Source organism: Petaurus breviceps, unplaced genomic scaffold, assembly GCF_028583685.1.
Source record: "Petaurus breviceps papuanus isolate PSGF00001 unplaced genomic scaffold, PetGlider_PUasm1.0 173, whole genome shotgun sequence".
NCBI lineage: Eukaryota > Metazoa > Chordata > Mammalia > Diprotodontia > Petauridae > Petaurus > Petaurus breviceps.
The window spans coordinates 38110945-38129280 of NW_027185759.1; the positions used below are offsets into that span (position 1 = coordinate 38110945).

The 18336-nt window shown below is 39.9% G+C and overlaps 1 protein-coding gene across 4 annotated transcripts in view; it reads right to left on the reverse strand.

The window, feature by feature from the left end:
* TBL1XR1 (TBL1X/Y related 1) overlaps positions 1 to 18336 on the reverse strand; it is a 157681-nt gene that overhangs the window by 116543 nt on the left and 22802 nt on the right. Inside the window, exon 1 of one of the 4 annotated variants that reach the window (XM_069083614.1) lies at positions 15263 to 15579. The exons of the other annotated variants lie outside the window; for them this stretch is intronic. The gene's annotated coding sequence lies outside the window, so the exon portion shown is untranslated. Of the gene's footprint in view, positions 1 to 15262; positions 15580 to 18336 lie in introns of those variants that run through there. 4 annotated transcript variants of the gene reach the window in all.

Consider the following 18336-nt stretch of genomic DNA (forward strand, 5'->3'; position numbering starts at 1 on the left):
CCCCTTAGAGAATTATTGTTGTCCTAAAGGTCTATCGTTTTAGGCCACGCAAAATTCACCAAGTCTAATTGGGTAAAACTAGAAAACAGGAAGCTCAGAGAAGTCCAAGTGTAATTAACCACAATTCTGACAATGAAATAAAGTAGAGACGTCATAACAGTAGCTAACACTCCAAACCAAATGGCAAAAGGAAGCATGTGGACGTACCCAAACAGAAAAGGCCCAACAAGAATGGACACTAATTAATCAGGGAGACAGAACACAGGAAGTTCAGCTACAGGTTAGATGGCAGGGTCAGTGGTCAGATAGCTGGAGGGCAAAGAGGCAGAGCATACAGGAGCTGGAGACCCTCCATCTCATCCAAGTGGTGCAGAGCAGTGTCTCTGGTAGGTCTTGTCAGAGCAGGGTTAGATGGCAAAGGGATGTCCTCCATTCCATCCCACCCCTCTACCTCCTAAGAAAAGATGACAATTACTGTCCTCACCACTTTGGTTTAATTCTAGCTATCATGATGTGCACTGAATTGCATCACATTTTTGAAAAAAGCTGCACAATACAGGGAAATTTACAAAGATATTTGTAAACCTCACAAGGAATTTAAAAACAAAATGTTAGAATATTTAAATCCAAAATGTGACCAACTAAAATAATTCCTCCAACTGCTGGCTTAGGTCACCTCTGCCACAGAGAGGGATCTAGTCACACTCTTGTACCTGATCACCAACCTAAATCTGCTTGACCTCCATGACTCTGAATTCTGAAATTCCCTTCTCAAATTAGAACTTCTTGCACTATAATTCTCCCTCATCATCATCATCAAGGCGTCCATCACCATCTGCTTTCTTGATCTACCACCTGTGTTGTGACCTGGTTTCCCTCCCTTCCCAATTTTGACCCAAAAGATAACCATTTTCAACTTTATAGCTGTTCTCTACCCACAAATCTTGTACCACCTTCTTTCTCTTCTTGATGCCCAACCCCGGATCACCCCTGTCACCTGCCTTCCATGCTCCTACTCCTGCATCATCTGATAGCACCATAGGAAGTCACAATTGTGCCAACTATTTTACTAGACCTGCTCCTTAATCTCCCCTGGGCCCTCACTGCTATTCAGCAATCCCTTCACACTTTCTAAATCATCTTCCTACTACATAGACCCCCTACCCCTTCTCCCTCTGAGCAAAAGGTTTCTCTCTAGAGCTTACTGGGAAACTGGAAGCCGCCCAAACTGTGTTCTTCTTTATCCTCAATCTTAGAATAAAAACACTATTAGCAGAGTACCAGAATTCCATATTCTTCCTAAGTCAACAGTCACTTCTCTTCCCTGGGCCTCCGTTTCTTCAACTGTAGAATGAACGGTGTGGTCCAGATGCCTTCTGCAGCCCCTTCCAGTCCTAGGTCTGTTATAAACCCCATGCTCTCCTCCTCTGCTCCCAGCTCCCCCACTTAGACCCTGGTCTCATTCCTTTCCCTTTTCGACTTTGGGAGCTTAGACTCTTCACAAAGTCCTTTTTCCCCCTAATCTTCCATCTCTCTTCATCCACTAGTTCCTCTCCTGTTGCCTGTAAACATGTTCAGGTCTCCCTTCATTCTAAAAAAAAAAGCTTCACTTGAGCCTGCCATGACTTTAAGGCATGGAGAGCAGGGTAGAGCACTAGACCGAGGAATCAACAAGATCTGGATTCAAACCCTGCCTGTGGCCTTTACCAGATGTGTAAACTTGGGCAAGTCCCAACTTCTTTCTGCCTCATTTTCCTCACCTGTAAAATGAGAGTGTATGGCTGTCTCTGCCATCCCTACTAGTTGTAGATGTCTGGTTCCTCGTTTTCTCTTTCCCAGGCAAACTCCTAAAAAAAAGCCACTCTCTGTTTCCACTGTCACACCTCCTACCTGACTGCATGCCCTTTCAGTTTGTCTTCTGACCCACCTAATGGTAACTGTCCTCTCCAAGTTCACCAGGCCTCCTCTTTCTTGATTTTGTATTTATTCCTGCAGGTTACATGATATTAAGTATTTCTGAACACAATAAGATACATCTGAAAATAGAATGCACATAAGGCAGTGAGATGGAATAAAAATGAAGTTAGCATTTGTGACTAGGGCACTGTTGTAGAACACCAGCCACTAGTGACTAGCTCACAGAAAGCTGGAGAGCTCACTCACCAGGCCGAAAAGTTTACTTAGGAAGCAACAGTACAATTTAGGAACGAATTTTCAGAAATTCCTAAGAGCCAGAAACTAAAATGATACAATTTTACTGGTGACAGCCAATCTTTGGCTCCGCACCGGTGTGCTCTGGCATCTATGTCCATCAGTGGCCTCCTGCACAAAATACAGGAGCTGGACTGTGTGGTCCTTTCCTGCCGACTCTGCTGGCATGTATGAGAACAGCCTCCCCGGCACTAACGGAACCATACTAAAAGGTCACTGAGAAATGCCTGACAAAATAAACTAAAATACAACAAAGATAAATATTAAATTTGTGTTTTCTAAGTAGACGAGTTTCTCTTCGCACCTGACACCATTGCTCTAAATGATGATGATGCTATTCCTGGGTTTTTATATTCACCTTTTGATATTTTGAAGAGTGTTTGGTTCTGCTTTAAATCTGAAGGGGCTAAACAAAAAAGAAAAGACACTCTGGGTACAGGGTAACAATGTCGGATATGATGCTCGAGAGGAAAAGCAGGGCAAGCTCAACCTGATTCACTTTTCTCCTGCAACACTCCTGACACCTACAAGACTGAAGCCAAGGGGCTGTATTCTTTGCATTTACTCAAGTGGGCTGGAGGGAACTCACCTGGAGCATCTTTTTATGTTTAGTCTCAACTCTCCAGGATGCTCTAGAATTAAGTCAATAAGAAAGAAAATGCTTTCTGATTTGTGACAACTGACATTTCAACCATACATTTCAATGCTTCCATGTAAGTAGACATTTTTTAACATAGCATTAGTCTTCCCATTAAGCTAATGGGAAAAGTTTAAATCTCATGACAAAGAAATGGTATAATTTGTACAAAATTGTATAATAAAATGATGGCTCATTTATTTCAAGAAATATGGATAACAAAAAATTTCAACAAACAAATATGGCTAATCCCTTGGAGATCACTATTAATAGGGGCTTGTTCCATGATTTCAAACCATATATATATATGAGATGTTAACACACACAAAAATTCCCAGCATCTTCAACACTACTGGATGCATGCATGAAAAGTAAGAGACTAAACAATTTCATTTTTCCTGCCCTCACAATGTCTCCTTGTATCTGTGCTCTCATACAGGACTCCCTATAGCGTGGATTCCCTCCTTCCAGATACTCTGGTCCTCAGAGCACTCACTTGATGGTCCCCTTACAAGCCACTTAACCAGAAGAAGAAAAGCATGATCTCTCAAGCAGTCTCACTATTTGTACCACTCCACTTACTGGCCCAGATGACAGAAAAGAGACAAAACCTAGAGCAGATCTAGAAATTTTTAAAACCATTGCAGATTTAAGTAGAGGGGGCAGGGAGGGGGGAGATGACCTCTATTTTTACAGAAACATAGCTAACCAGCATGAACAATTATCACCTCCAATGTCAAAGTCCAGAAAACTTGGGATGGGATTTCCCCCCACTCACTGGCCCACTATGAATGCTCTAAGGCACCAACAAGATTGGCAATGACACACAATTACTGTAAACGGTGTACACTGTATAGCCCTAGCAGAGCAAATGAGGGATGAAGTATGGAATGCAAAGTGTAGAAAGGAAAAGCAGTGGAGACAGGAAAACAAACATCAATGCATCCCTCTTATGACGTCTCCTCCTCACGTGAAGTTCTGTCTACCGACTGGCTAGCCCACATACCGTAGCATCGCACACTCATAGGAGCAGCACTGATTACTTCCTGATCTACTTGCTGGGGCTAGGAGCAAAGCTGGGGTCTAGCACTAAATGCCTAGCATACAGCATCCATTGGGGTTTTCCAAAACAGGACTTCTTAAACTTTTTCCACTCACAACCCCTTTCAGTCTGAGAAATTTTTATTTGACCCCAGGTATATAAGTATGTAAAATAAGTATACAAATCAACATTTACTGATATAAATCATAAAGAAATTTATTTTAAAACAATTCTCTGGTATACATATAATTTTACTATTTGTTAAAGATGAAAGCAAATTTGCATACTAATGACATGGCTGTGCTTGTTTATTTTTAAAAAAGAATTAAATCTTGGCAGAATATTTGACACAGAAGAATGTAGAACATCTTCAAGGTTTTTCAGAGTTAATCAATATTTTGATTTTATAATCACCAATGCTACGTTCAGAACCAAGATGACAGTGAAGTCATGCAATGTCACATGGGCAAGCACTGTCAGAAACACCTCAGATTCATAACTCGCTTGATTCTGAATTAGTTTTTGGTCGTTGTGCATTCAGAAACCTTTTACTGTTGCCAAATTTTCTGCAACCCCCACATTCAATTATTCAACTCCAACCCAGTTTAGGAAGCGCTACTCTAGAATAGGTCCAAAAACAAAACAAAACCCTGAGTCTTATTTTAGGTCTTGAAAGTCAGGTAAGAATCATTAAATAGTTACAAATTATTTTCCCTCTAAGTGTATTATCAAAATAAGGTAATTTAAAACATCAATAGAAAACAACTTACAATTTCCTACTCAATAGCTTCTTTTATGTAGAAAAATCTTTTAAAGTTTTCCCTGGTGTTGCTATGCTACTTTGTACAATTTAATGTGATCTATAAATTCCATTAATATGCCCCCCTCCTCTCTTCCCTAGTTCAGCAATAAAGATGTTAATAAGTGGTTAGATCCAGTTTAACTTCTGATTAAATGACTACAGCCATTAATTTTTTGCTTTGAAAGAAGTTCACCAATTCCATTTGGAATTTTAATAAATTCAGCTTTATTTACATATCACAGAATGAGTTAGTGTGAAGGATGTAAGCCTGAAAACCTGAGACTCTGGTCAAATCACAACTTCTCTGAACCTCACTTCCCTCACCTATAAAACGAGTGGGTTAGACTATAGTGGGAGTTCTTAACCTGAACTTTCCCCTCCCCAAGAGATCTGTGCATAGATTGCAGGGGGTCCATGAACTTTGGAAGGGTGAAAAAAAATACTTCTTTATTTTCACTAATCAATAACTAAAATACGTATCTTGGTCAATCATATTTTTTTCAATGTTATTCTCAGAAGGAATCAATAAGTTTCAGACTGCCATGAGGGTGTGTGTGGGGGGGGTTCTATGAAACAAAGGGTTAGATGAAGAACCCATAGATTATATGGTCTCCAAGATTTGTTCTATCTCAAAATCCTAAATTTTTAGATTACATTCAAAAGAGTAAAGGAATATATTTCATTGTTGGCCCCTCTATACTAACTTTAAAAAAAAAAGAAAACAACCAAGAGTGAAAACTCTCTTGCCCAGATTAAAATATATGAGATAAGTAGGCCACGGAATCAGTCCATCTAATATGTGAGTGCATGTGTGCGTGTGTGTGTGTGTGTGTGTGCGTGTGTGTGTGTGTGCACACATGTGCATGATCCTGAACAGTCAGTTTAGAATTAGCAACCTGAAGAGATGACCATATGCAGCAACTACAATAAAATATGGCTACAAATCATATGGTTCCACAACAGCAGAAGAATAAAAAAATACAATGATAATGTAAATTGTAATTTTTTTAAAAGCACAGTGGAGATACATAAGCAATGAATTACACATAAGAAGCGAGGCATCATCACTCAGGCCAATAAATAAAGTAGTGTGATTACAGGATAATGAATGGACAGGACAGCCCAAGTGGGGCAAGGTTAAGAAAAACAAAGGAAAATCACTAGTGCTTGAGCTCTCTAGTGGCAGAGAAAGACATGGATAAGATTCATCGAGGAGGAAGAGCAGAGGAAGCACAAGGTTACATCAATGGAGGGAGTTTGCTTTAAAGAGGTTTTCAGTTTTTGCAAAAGCAGAACGTAGGTTTAGACCAATGTCTTCTGCCACATACCAAGATGAGCTCCAAAAAGACACATGACTTGGATATAAAAGGTCAGATTCACAAATGAATTAGAAGCACAAGGACAGAAATGCCTTTTACAACTCTAGGTAAGAGAAGGAGAGGCTCAAAAGTGGACAATGTGCATACTTACATACACATGTACTTACATGTGTTATAACTTCTCTTTTAGTTCCTCAAGGAAAAAGGAAGTATGAGATTACAATAGCTAAGATTTATACACGTTTGTAAATTGTATATTTTTTAAGTAACTCAAAGCATTTTACATATATTCTCTTACTCGATGTTCCAGAGGCAGGATGCAAAGCCAGGGCCTTGATGGCCATGACACAGAAGCAAGATTGATGAATTTGGAATCAAGAGAGACATCAGTTCAAATTTCAGCTCAGGCCAAGTCACAAACTCTCTGGGTGTCAGTCTCTTCATCTGGATGTAACCTGAGGCATTTGGCCCACATAAGCCTAGAAGGTTGCTTCCAGTCCCTAGGATCCTATATGATCCTAGTGACCCTATGACATCACGTTCCATGTTCTCTACCACGTGGCACGTAATTATCTGTTTCATGTTTCCCCTAGTACCTCCCTGTGGAATAACTAATGGCAGAAACTCTGGACTCTGAGTCAAAGGATGGCAGTGTGATTCTCACCTCATATGACCTTGGCCAAGATACTCCCCGTAGTCTTAGTTTCCAAATCTGTAACACAGATAGGCTAATCATGCACTGCCCTGTCTCTCAAGGCTGCTGCAGCACACATCTAGGAGCTAGGAGGGTTATTAGGCTCTTAATGCTTATTGATTTGAAAATGGGGGTAATGCTGACATTGAAGCTGTGGATCACAACAAACACATCACCCAATGAATTTCAACAACATGTTTAATGGGACTGTTGCAAATTATTCCTAAGAAAGTAAATTAGCTATAGGAAGAAGTCATGCTATAAAAATAACAGAAATGAACACAAGGCCATATTCAGATTGTTGGCCCAAATACTAAAAAGAAAAAAAGTAAAACTTAAGACGTGTACACTCCAAGGAAAAGGAATCTATAATGACCAAAGGTCTGGAACTTACCTACTCTGTAGCAATACTTTTGCCTTCTCAAACAATAGTAACAAAAGAATAGAAGCAAAAATGGAACCTCAAAGAGTCATAGTGTCACATGTGTGGAGCGAAGAAAGACCCCATGGGTGGGGTGTCTTCCAGTCTGGCTCCCTGCAGCCCCAGAGGAGTTAATTGATTTTGCCATGGTAACAAAGGCCCTAAGGGTAGGAGGGAGAACCCAAGCTCCCTGAGTCCCAATCCAGTACTCATTCCATACTCTACCACAAAGGCAGTGGCAAAGTGAATAATCTAGGAGTCAGGAGGACCTGAGTTCAAAACCAGCTATCTGTGTGACCTTGGGCAAGTCACTTAACCCTAACTGCCTTGCCAAAAACAAAAACCTACTCTACCACACTGCATCAAATAGGCAAAGTCACAAATTGTAACTGTTGTTATTAATATCTAGTATTTAAATAGCAATTATTTAAGGTTTTCATTTGATTCTCACAACTGCCCCGTGAGGAAGGTACTATTATCATCACCATTTTAAGATAAAAAAACTGATGTTAGGAGTGATTAAGAGACTTGCCCAGGCCCAAGTATCTGAGCAACTAAGTTCAAAGTCTTCTAAAAAGCCTCGCTCCTGGCAGGTTTTATAAAGCTGCAAGCTGTGCCTTCATCTACATCATTGATAAAAATCTGAAATAGCACAGGACCAAGAACAGATTTTCTTCCAGCTTGAAAGTGATGCCTTCTTTAAGTCTGGCCACCCAAAACTGGGCTCTGGGGTACTTCCCATCTCAGCCTTCCCTACTGACCTTAGGCTAGGCCCACACTTCTAATCTGTCTGAAACAGCAGTTCTTCGGATTGTATGAAACCAGGACTCTCCATGGTGCAAAACCTCCGCAGGCTGATGTCCTCAATCCCACCAGCTGCCATACCCTGTCTTCTAAAGCTTCCCCACAGATCGCAATAATGACGATGAGGACAATGGCAGCAACAGCAGGCCTTACACACAGCACTTCACATCTGCTGTACATGATGCTGCTAAAAGGCAGGTGGGAGTCAGGAAGACCAGCTCAAAGCCAGCCGTAGCATTTACCAGCTGTGTGATCCTGGGCAAGTCTGCTTGCTTCAGTCTCATCAGCTGTAAAATGGGGGTCCTACAGGGACCTGCCTCTCAAGGTTATCATAAGGATCAAATGTGATATTTGTAAAAAAATCATCTGGAATAGCGCCTGGCACCACCCACCTGTGCCTCCTACCACATCCTTGGCACCAACCTGCCCGCTCTGCAAAGACTGGCCTCCTCCAAACAACTTCAGTTCCCTTCACCTTCTTCATTTCAGGACCTATCCACAGCAGTCTAAAGAGAAAACTGAGATGCACTGGCCAAGAAAGGAAGGCACCCCAAGCAGGCAGCACCTGAAGGATTTGTACTATTTTTTGCTACTACCCAGCCAAGTATATATACAAAAGGCAAGCAGATGATGTTTACTTGTTTTTAAAATGTAAGAACTCAAAACTCCTTGATTTCCTTTAAAATAACACTAATTTTATGTAGAAAATTATAAAAATTTTGCCATTTTTGTTTCCTGGCCATCCCTGAGCACATCTTCTCTAGGGAGTTAAGATGAACTGTGTGGTTAGTGATGAAGCTCTTAAAGAACATTATCTAGCAGTACCATCATCTGACAACTCAAGAAAAATAAAACACAAGCAATAGATATGAGTTGGGTGGTTTTTTAAAACCTCCTTCAAGATCGTGGAGACCATTCTGCACTGTGCTAATAAGCATTAAGGATCCAAGTAAAGGTCAGATTCTGGTAGATTAAAAAAGGCTTAACTAGGGATCTTTAAGAGTAGGATTTAAATTATATATTCATCTGTCTAGGCCGCCATCAGTAAAGCATCCTACTTCAAAACAGGAATCTGGAATAGACCCCCTCATGAGCTATGGTGTGAAATGAACATAACTTAACAAAATCTACAATTTTAGCATGCATTCCTCCTTCCAAGGGATGGTCATTACTTAAAAGGTCATTACAAATGCTCTTCTTTGTTGTATTTAAAGTAATAATCTTAAAGGACAAACTTGATTTGTGCTTCCTAAATATCACCATCGTTCTGCTGGAAGTAGTGGCTATTAACAACAATGTAAATCCCCTGGGACATATGGAGCTTCCAAGAGAAGTAAACAGATTCCATGTCCTATATTGAGAAATAAATCTACCTGAGGAAAATCATAGACCCACAGACTAGTCCAGAGGCCATCCAGCTCAAGCTGTTTATCTGAACAGCAATCTCTTCTAGAAAGATGAATTAGAATATCCAACAATAACAAATTAAAGGTAAAAGCAGGCAAACTGTTATATTGTCAGTTAACTATGTGCATGAAGATGAGCATGCCACTTATCCTCTCTAGCCTCAGTTTCCTCATTTGTAAAATGAGGTTGTTGGAAGATCTGGTTAAAAAGACTTCATAAATGGAACTTCCCAAAGGAACCCGACTCTCCCACATGCACTCCAGTAAAGATCTAAAAAGAACACCAGATCAAATAATGCTCAAGTAATCCAAAAATAAACTACAGCACATGATTTCACCCAGCCTAGGACCCCACAAAAAGAGAGACACATCAGAGGCACTCTGTATTCAAGGCAGAAAGCCCGTGTTAACAGAACAAGGAAACAGAGAACTTAAATGTCTCAATCTCAGAAAGTAAAATTGAACAAACCAAAAATGAACTCACAAAGTGGAGGAAAAAACTAGAGCATAACATACATTTAGAAGTGAATTGTAGGGGCGGCCAGGTGGCTCAGGGAGTAAGAGCACCGGCCCCAGTGTTGGGATGACCTGGGATCGAATCCGGGCTCAGACACTCAGCACCACACCCAGAAATAACTGGCTGTGTAACCTTGAGCAAGTTACTTAACCCCGATTGCTTAGGGGCGTCCAGGTGGCTCAGTGAGTAAGAGCACCGGCCCCAGTGTTGGGATGACCTGGGATCGAATCCAGGCTCAGATACTTAGCACCACACCCAGAAATAACTGGCTGTGTAACCTTGAGCAAGTTACTTAACCCCAATTGCTTTAAAAAAAAAAGTGAATTCTATCAAATGTTCAAAGAACAATTCCAATATTAATATTAAACTCTCTGTAGAAAAAAGACCCCTACAAAAATAATCTTGAGACAAATATTCTTGCTATCTAAACTGGGGGGGAAGCAAAGAAAATCAGAGTTCCATGATAAATATCAATATAAAAATACTTAATAAAATGTCAACCAATTAGCAATTAACCAAATTATTAGCCAAGGCTGGTTCAATATTAGGAAAAGTGTAAACATAAGAGATCATATTAAAAACAAATTAACTGAAAATCCTGACAAAATACAAATTCCCATTTATGTTAAAAACACAAAAACACTTAGAAGTAAATGGGGCCTTTCTTATTATCGAAAGCCAACATTATACAGAGGTTTTTCCAATAAGAGATCAAAGGTAAAGCAAGGATGTCCATTATCACCATTTTTAGTTGATGTAATGCTAGAAACAAGTAAAAGAAACAGAGAATAAGCACAGGCAACAAGGAAACAAAATTATTGATTTTTGGTCTTTCTACAGAAAATTAACTGAAACAAAAACTTAACATGCAGAAGGACAAAAAATAAACCCACAAAACCCATGAGTTCTTCTGTATGTCACCAACAAATCCAGCATAAGAGAGGGGAAGAATTCTATTCAAAAAACTGTATATAAGATGTATAAAATATTTGAAAGTTCACATTCCCTTTTCTGCCAAGCATATTTGTATCGTAAGTCCAAACTGAAAGAATTATTAAGCCATTATCTTCTCCTTTCAAAGTTCTAACATAACAGGTACTGTTTTCATTATCGTTTGGTTTAAATCATTCCATAGTCATTTGGTTAACACATTTCATTTGCTGGTAGCACTGTTAGTCTATGTGTGTGTGTGTGTGTATGTATCTATGTATGTACACATACATACATACATACATATATAGACATATAGATATTTAAGGTATGAGCCCCTTACCCCCCATGGCCTTTATATAAAGAGCTTAAAATCAGCTACACAGCAAAGGCTAGGTGATCTGAAGTCCCCCTTCCAAGAATCAGTTGATGATGGATAACCACATTTCTTGCCATGACTACTACTAAGAAAGCAGGGTTTAAAGGAAGAAGACAGAGGGGGAAGGGAGTGATGGCTGCCTCATAAGACAAAGGGATGCAATTTTTTCTATTATAAGGTTTTAACCAAGACACAAAATCTGGCATCTTTGGAGTATGAGGGAAGAGTGGTAACTCACCACAAAACAACACGTATGTAGAATCCCCAGTGTATGAAGGGTGGGCTTCTCTATGGAAGCAATGTAAATGGTATGGTCTCAGGTCAGTCCACAGATTCTTATTAAATCTATAAGACAGCTGAACTTCAAGGCATGAGCTCTGGAATTTCCTACACCGAGCTGGAAAGTTTTTAGGTACGGGCACAGCAATGCACTCTCTAGTTAGAGAACTGGTCTAACCAACTAATCATCAGTTTGGTTTCTGGGTGATAAATTTTTCCCACAACTCTTAAAGACCAGGTTCTAAGTCACTGAGGAGTTGGGATAAACATCAATATTAGCAGTAGAGGATATACCAACAGCTCCTTGAATTCATGAAGCAGGAACTGAGCTGTATTAAGAAACAACCTAAGGGGAGGCCAGGTAGCAGAGTGAGTAAGAGCACCGGCTCCAGTGTCGGGATGACATGTGGATTGATTCCAGGCTCAGACACTTATTACCCACCCAGAAACACCTGGCCATGTAACCTTGAGCAAGTTACTTAAGCCCAACTGCTTTAAAAAAAAAAAAAAAAAAGAAAGAAACAACCTATCACTTATTTGGACACTGATTCTGTAGGAAAATGCATTCCAATTTCAATTCAGAACTTGGAACAGCAACAGTGATTTCTCAATCTTGCCAAGGTAGTCACAAAAGCCCAGGTCTCCAAAGGAAATAACTAGATGAATGTTCTAACATGCAACTGAACTTACCCCATTACATTCAAATCAACAAGTATTTATTGACCACTTAATATATTCAAAGGACCTGTCTAGCGACTCCCCCTACTGAACAGTAGTAAAATGGAAAAGGAACAAATAAATATCATGTCATAAAAAGAAAAGAAGCTATTATTAATGTGCAAGTGTAGTAGTTCCATTATTATACTATCACTATAGTGTAACCACTGAGAGAAGGGAAAAATTAGAAGAGCTTCTTTACTGTCCTGAAGTGACACTAGAGAACATTTTTTTCAACTACATTTAGATCAAGGATGGAGAACACATTCAGCTGTTACATGGCAAGTAACAAGATTGGAAGGACTCATTTTTGCTAATAGCTATGAAAACGTAAAATAGATTTCAATGTTTAAAAGAAATAAAGGTCACAATATGGGGCTACTGCTCCATGAAAATGAATGTTTGTTTTTGCCTGCCTATTCTATCATATCCTTCTTCTGACTTTTCTCCCTTTCTCTTCATAGTACTGTTTTAACTAGCCCCACAATAGAGAACTTATATCAGTGGACCAAGTAAGGGTAAGATTCTTGAACATGATTTAGGACAATGTGAAAACAAAAGTTATCAACAAAATGTATTTTTAAACACAATGCAATAAAATAAAACATGCCTCTTTCAAAAAAAAAAAGTGTGAACCTGAGCAAGCTGAAGCTTTTCATCAATTCTTGAACATGTTCTCCCTAACACTATCCATTCAAAGCACTAGAGGCCTTCAACTGTTTCTTACCTATATCATGGGCACTAATGCAGCATTCAGGCTGTTGTGTCTTGCTTTCATTACATTACTAGATAACCCCCTTTCCAAGTCGTGAATGGCTTCTTTTATACCTATTCCTGAACAACAATCATCAGAGCTAATGTGCTTTATTATTCATAGTTATTCAGAGACTCTGGTGTTCCTTGACTTATGGCCATACAGAATCACCATGTGATTATGGGTATTAAAAACGAGACTTGTAATAGAAAGAGATTTGGGATTACTGAAAAAAAAAAATTTCTCAAATGTGATTCTGTTGACTTTTCATTTCTCCGTACTATTATCAATGTCAATCTGGCATCAAGATCTTCATACTGATCAGCTCTGCATCCACTGGTATGCCATAATCAATTCAATATACAAGTCTTCATCCATTCGGTTTTTCCTGAAACAGACCAATCTCTTAAGTGACCATTTGATTGCAGTTCAATCAAAAAATAGGTATTGAGTGCTTTTTGTGACAGGCTCTGTGCTAATCTAGGGAAACACAGAGTTTCCATACATAAACAAAACATGAAGTCATTAACTGGCATGAGTGGATCTCACTATGTAATTCACAGTTTAGGTATACATCTCAAACCTCATATGTGACAGCTCCTAGAAGCTCATTTACACATGGAGGTTTGAGTCAGGGTTTGGGGCAAACATACCTACCCACATCAAACCATAAAAGCTAAGGTGACTAGGCCCCAGGGCATAATTCCTAACCAAGAATAATCAATGACTCCCATCATTATGAAAATGATCATATGCCCGGTTATGGAAGCCATAAAGGTGGTTCTTTATTCTGAAGCAAAAAGCTAAGAGGTCTTATTTGTTTATACGGTTTGGTCCAGGCATCGACCCACACAAAAGCACCTGGGAAACCTCAATATTAATAGATAATTCTCCCACTTGGATTTTAACAAAGATCTACTGGGTTGGGTTTTTTCCCTCCAATTTTTTGTGTGTGGCTGGATACAAAACCTGACACACTAGCAACATCAACATTTCTATTTGTGGGGCAAACTTTCGGAAGGTGAGACAACAATTAAGGAGGAGGAAGTCGGACAGGACACAGCAGCTTTAGCACCCCACACTGCTCGCCACAGCAAAAGCCCATCTCATTAGCACCAGTATTTTCCTGGTGATGATGATTCTGAATCATGGAACACAATTATCCGATCAAAAGAAACTTGATACCTCAAAAGGAAAATGGAAAGATGTGTGAACCTGAGCAAGCTGAAGCTTTTCATCAATGATCCCGAGGCAAAGCATTAAAAACACAAGTGATGGGGAAAGGAAGGGGGTCAGTTATATAAAAACCGTCAGCTTCAGCAGGACAAGAACTGCTGCACTCTTAGCACAGTGCCCGGCATGCAAGTGGGCATTTAATAAAAGCATGAGTGAAGTACAAAGAGGTATATACTAGTTCTCTAAACACCCAAAGGAGTCAAGAGAAAGCTTCTTGTGGCTTTACAGTAAAAACATGACTAAAAAGGATGAAAACTTCAAAAACCAGTTTGTTTTGTTACTTGTTCTCACATAAAAAGGCAGAAATCCTAATGTAAGAAAGGGTAAATGGCCCCTTCCCATTAATATAATGGCACTTATTTGGAAGGTCGGGATTAGTAGTCTCTTAAAGGAGGGAAAATCATTTGGATTTCTATCTAACAGGTGAGAAAGAAGTCCTCAGATCCCTTCTATTTCGGAATAAGGAACCACATTTGCAAGTTTTAAGAATACTTTCATAATGGCTTAGAAAATTACCTCTTCCCAAAGGACATGGAGAGAAAGTGAAGAATTTATCTACTTACTTACCTGACAGATTAAGGTCACAATTTAAAAAAGAAAAAAAAAAGATATTTTCAAAGCTAAATATGAATGAAAAGTTCTAAAAACACCAAAAGATAACAAAAGGAAATCACAGCTCTAGTTTCTATTCCCTAAGTATTGTTATAAAAGCATGATGTGGCCTATCAAAAATGTGTAATTATATCTGCTAAACTGCCTCAAAGAACTGTGTTGAATTAAATTATCAGAGCTAAATGCATCTTTAGTGACTTAGCCAATCACAGCATTAGTTTGGTGTTTTAAAAATTTTACATGAAGTAGTTTGGGTTATTTTCCCTTGAAAGCATCATACAACTAAATATAAGGTAGGATACATTAAAAAGTCATTTACCAGGGCAGCTAGGTGGTACAGTGAATAGAGCACTAGCCCTGGAGTCAGGAGAACCTGAGTTCAAATCCAGCCTCAGACATTTAACACAAAAACTAGCTATGTGACCTTGGGCAAGTCACTTAACCCCAATTGCCCTCCAAAAAAAGCAAAAAAAAAAAAAGTCATTTATTTCTATCAACTTACCCTCTTCTCCTTACTTTTGAAATCTCAAAATTTTGGCTAAAGAAAATAGACTCCCTTCCGTAGTATCACTCTGGGCCTTGAATCATAAAATGTATTCTTCACAATGGTTTTTGTTTTGGTGTGGGTTTTTTCTTAGTGGTCTAATGTAATCCTTGGTATATCAAACGAAGTCATGGAAGAGGATATAGCTGCTGCAATGGCTAGGCAGGTATAGCTGAATTCGGAGCTTCATCATCTCAAGGAATGACCCAATTGGAGCAGAAAACAAGCATTTCTTAAGCACTCCACTAGGTTCCAGGCACTCTGCTGGAGCCTGGGGACATAAATAAAAGAGAAATCACAGGTTTCTATAAGTCCCACTTGAACAGAGGAACATGGCCTTAGAGGGCTGGGGGTGGGAGAAGGGCCTCCTGCAGAGGTGGTACTAGAGCTGAATCATAAAGGAGCCCGGGAATTCGGAGACAGGAGACAGAAATAAAGGAAGGTCAGAGACCATTCCAGGAATGGGAGAGCACCAAGGAAAAAAGCAAAGAGGTGGGAAAGACAGTAAATAAACCAGTACGGTGGGCTCCTCTGGTGCACAGATCACAGGATAGAAGATTCTGAACTAGATAATCCTCTTACAGAAAAGGAAAGCTGAGGGTCAGAGTGGCTACGGGCTTTATGGTCGGTAAGTGTTTGAGGTAATATTTTCCAACACAGATCTTGGTACTTCAAGTACAGAAAAGTAATGTGTAAGAATGCTAGGAGGGGCTAAGTGGCACAGTGAGTAAGAGTGCTGGCCCCAGAGTCTGGTTCAGGCCTCAGATACTTAACACGCACACACAAAAAATACTGGCCATGTAACCTTGGGCAAGTTACTTAACCCCAACTGCTTTAAAAAAAAAAAAAAGAATGCTGAGAAAATAGGAGGAAGCCAGACCATAAAATGTTTTAATTGTCAAACACAGGAGTCTGTCTTCTCTTTTAGAGATTAAGGGGAGGCACAGAAGTTCACTGAGTTGTGAGGTAGAGGAAAAGTGGTCAAAACTGGCCCTGAGCAAAAGCACTAAGGCAGGGAACCCAATTAGTAAGCTACTACAGTAATTCAGACCTGTAAGCCTATAGGAACATGGTGGCTATCTTAGTAATGTTGAGAAGCAATTAAAATATTTGGTACCTCAGATTTCAAACCTAAGGAAATGAGAGAATGATGATGCCTGCATAATGCAGAAGAGGTGGGCGTTTCAGAGGAAAGAAAGCAAATTCTGTTTTAGACATGTGGAATTTGAGACAGGTACCTACTGGACACAAGAGGTCCAAGCAGGGCTGGAGATGATTTCAGATGCCTCCAGCATCCCCCTTCCAACCCACCCCAGCATTCCCTCCAGGAGAATGGAAGCTACAGGAGGAGAAACACCTGCACTTTTTTCTCTGGGCCAAACAGCTCCAGGCACAGTATCTTTGAATGAACTTGTAAATACCAATTGTTTTCAAGGCATCAGGTTCCAGGTAATCCCCAAGGCGGACTGAACTCCAGCAGGGGAGGGAAGGGCACAAGGTGCCTTCCCTAGCATAGCCCTCAGGGCCTTAACACAGTAGCCCGAATGGAACAGCCCAATTACATATGACAGTCGAAGAGCTCATTTGATAATTAGGATAAGAAATACTCCTAAAACCTATGCAAAATAAATTTGTACTTAAGTGTGAATGCGTAGTTACACAAAGCCTTAATCCTCCATAATCATGCCTATTCCTATTTCAATTCCAAAAGGGCCAGAATCCAAAAGCTTTAAGAATTAACAATCATTTACAGAATGCAGAGTTTTAGAAACATTTGGGTGTGAGATTAATTTAAGAAAATGATTAGTATCAGCCTGGAACCTTCTGTCACAAAGTTTATTTTCTTTCTACATTAGCTACAATTAGAACACAAGCTCAAAGTATGCAATGCCTAATTAATTCACACCTGAGCATTTCTGAATACATATTATTAAAACCAAAACACTTATTTAATTGATAATTACTGAAATTATCTTACAGAGATTCCAATATTCTGTTTTTTCATTCCATTTACTTTTCCTTTTTAAAAACCTGAGTATGTTAGGGAGAGCACTGAGGAGAAGCCTTAGCCTTTCTCCATTCTTGGCCTTCCCAAACCAATTAGCCCCATCACATGGGGGAGCACTCCAACAGTCAGTTAATCATTCTAAATCAGGAGATTGGCTTTTCCTCATTCTGCCCTCTACCCAGCTAGAAATGCCCCCTTTTCCTTTATATTCCTCTCATTCTACCAGAATAAATTTTCACACATTAAGACATCTGTGTAGACATACAGAAAATATCATAATTGGTACTGCAGCATCTAAATGAGAACTTTTTTCCCACCATTTTTAACGTCATGAAAATTACTACAATTACCTTCAAATGTTTGTGGGTGCGACTGCTCCAATTAACAGGGGGAAAATAAGCATCTATTAGGTCAACATGTCTAAACGTTTAGCAGGAGGCCTCGTTTTCCAAAGACTCCCACTATAGACCAATCAATGCTCCCTTGCCATACCTTGGTTAATTTTCTACATACAGGTGAAGAAGCCAGGATCCTCCAAAGCCCTTTGGAGGCCACGGGGAGTACCTGAGGAAGAAAGAAGCCGTCTGCTTCCGCCACCACACTGGCAAGTCAGCTCATTTTCATCATCAGTGCTTGAAAAAACAAACCTGTTATTATATTAGGCTCAGATTCATACTTAAAAACAAATGAGTACGTCACAGTCACTCAGCTCTCTGCACAAAGCCTCACGGGGGGGAGTCACCACCCCTCTGCCAGCCCAGCCACCACTCCACCAAAGAGCAGGGAGGAATCCTTAGAACTCAAGGCTTGGGACCCAGCCCCACACAGGAGTGCACAAGAGCTGAATTATGCAACATTTCATGGAACAAGAGGCAGGACTGTACTAAAGCGCACAGTAGGGTTTAGACCAATGGTACCAATCTCAGGGTAGAGGAATTCAGAGGACAAGAGCCAGGAGTGGCGTCCAAGAGGAAATTTTCTCTACGCAGAGAGCAGTAACAGCCTTCCCACCCTGGTCCCCAAT